Raw genomic sequence first — 2,483 nt, forward strand, 5'->3', positions numbered from 1 at the left:
GGGATGCCTAGTGAAGACCCTCACTCTCATATGGAGACTTTTTGCGACTATTGTGATGCAATTTCTCAAACAGGTGTAACTCAAGACCAAATCCAATGGGTCTTATTTCCTTTTTCTCTAATTGGCACCGCGAAACAATGGTTGAAAGGCCTTGATAAGGCTACTCTCGGAATTGATTTTTGGAAGAAGTTGGCTCTAGCTTTCTACAAAAAGTTCTATCCACCGGAAAAGACTAACATGCTAAGAGCTCAAATTACGGGCTTTAAGCAAAGAGATGAAGAATCTTTGCACGAAGCTTGGGAGCGATTCAAAGGAATTTGCCGCTCATGTCCTCACCATGGACTTAGCGAGTGGTTCTTGGTACAACAATTTTGGAACGGTCTTTATGAAGACTCAAGAAACATTCTCAACATGGGATCAAATGGAATGTTCACCGAAGTTGATGACAATCAAACTTGGAACAAAATTGAGGAAATGACTGTCCATAACTCACAATATAGTAGACCTCGCAAGGCTATTAGAGGAGGAAAGCATGAAGTGGACTCTATTACTCAATTGGGTGCTCAACTTAGTGCTCACATTGACACCATCAATTTGAAGTTTGAAAAAGCAATGGCTAGACTTGAAGAAGCCTCAAAATCACCAAAGCATCATGTTAATGCCATGACGGCATCTTCATCAATCCCAAGTGGGATATGTGAGAATTGTGGAACTTTGGGACATGACTAAAGTGAATTTAGAGGAACAAATGAACAAGTGAATGCTTTTCAAGCATACAAGAGTGGTACCCCTTATTCAAACTATTACAATGAACACACCAAATTCCATCCAAATCTCTCATACAAAAGCCAAAATGTTCAAAACCCTCAACCAACATACACCCCACCTCCCATGAGAAACCAAAATCAAAGACCCTTTTACAACCAAAACCAAGGTTACCAAAATCAAACTCCATACAATCGACAAAATGACCAAGATTTTGATGTTCAAAAAGCGGTCCTCCAAATGAAAAAGAATCAACACGAGTTTTTCACTCAAATGCAAAAGGATAGTCAAGCAAAGGAAATCACCATCAACAACATCCTAGACCAAACCAAAATGTTGGAAACCCAATTGACTCAACTAGCATCTTCAAGCTCACAAAGACAAAAAGGGCAATTACCACCTCAAAGTAATCCCCCAAGACATGAAACGGTTAGTGCCATTCACTTGAGGAGCGGTACAAGGTATGAAGCACCGAAGAAGCAAGTTGAGGATGAAGTTGTGGATGCTAGTGACAAAGAAGAAATTGTGCAAACCTCTAAGGATGGAGAACCATAAAAAGAAGAAGTTTCAAAGAAAAATGAAGACAAGGTCAAGGAGAAGGAGCCCATTGTGATTAGACTTCCTTTTCCGAGTCGTCAAGCCAAGCCCAAATTTGATGACCAACTTGGAAAATTTATGGAAATTGTGAAGAATTTAGAAGTCTCGATTCCTTTTACGGAATTAATCAATCACGTGCCGGCCTATGCAAAATACATGAAAGACATCCTCACAAAGAAGAGGTCGATCCGGAAGCTTGAGACTATCGCCTTCACTAAGGTGAGTAGTGCAATACTTCAAGGGAGTTCACCTCCAAAACTTAAAGATCCGGGAAGCTTCTCAATACCGTGTACCATTGGCGACACCACGATCAACAAAGCCTTATGTGATCTAGGGGCTAGTGTGAGTGTTATGCCGTACTCGGTGAGTAAAAGGTTAGGGATGGGAGAGCTTAAATGCACCAATATCACACTCCAAATGGCCGATAGATCGACGAAGACACCATTAGGGATATGGGAAGATGTTCCCGTAAGAGTTGGGAAATTTTTCATCCCGGCGGACTTTGTCATTGTTAACATGGAAGAAGACTCCAATATTCCAATCATTCTAGGTAGACGTTTCTTGCACACCGCGGGTGTGGTGATTGATGTGAAGCATGGAGACTCTAGAAGTGGGAGATGAGAGCATAACTTTCAATCTTGACAAGACCATGAGAGCTCCCGTTTGCATGAACCATGCTTTATGGTTGATCATTATAGCCTGAAGGATGATAGGAAGAAGTCGGAATTCCAATGGAAGAAGAAAATTGATGATGCTCCATTCAAAGAGCAAGTGAATTGTAACAAAGAGAGCTTGAAAAGCTCACCAAAGCCAAGCAATGAAGAAGATGGCCTCATTGGCCAAGACAAGAAAGTGGGAGAGTTGTCTCTATCAACTCAAGAGATCTTTAGTGATCAAGTAGATGAAGTTTGTGGTCTTTAGGACGATGAGTTTGAAGGGATTTTCAATCCCTATATTGGTAATGCTATCGATCAAGACCAACATAAAGGACAACTAGGGCAAAGGTCTATTGAGGATCTTTATCATGATAGTGAACAAGCTTTTGACTACTTCTTCAAGGTGTTGAGCAACATCAACAACACCTTGGACATGCCCCCATGACATCTCACTAAGGATGAGAG

General features: G+C 41.2%; 1 non-coding gene across 1 annotated transcript; it reads right to left on the minus strand.

The window, feature by feature from the left end:
* Positions 1-237: 237 nt before the first annotated feature.
* Positions 238-344, minus strand: LOC141650836 (small nucleolar RNA R71). Its single transcript, XR_012546848.1, has one exon. It is a non-coding gene; the product is annotated as a small nucleolar RNA R71 (small nucleolar RNA).
* Positions 345-2,483: the final 2,139 nt, after the last annotated feature.

The sequence above is a fragment of the Silene latifolia genome, chromosome 3 (genome assembly GCF_048544455.1).
Source record: "Silene latifolia isolate original U9 population chromosome 3, ASM4854445v1, whole genome shotgun sequence".
In the NCBI taxonomy this organism is placed as follows: Eukaryota; Viridiplantae; Streptophyta; class Magnoliopsida; order Caryophyllales; family Caryophyllaceae; genus Silene; species Silene latifolia.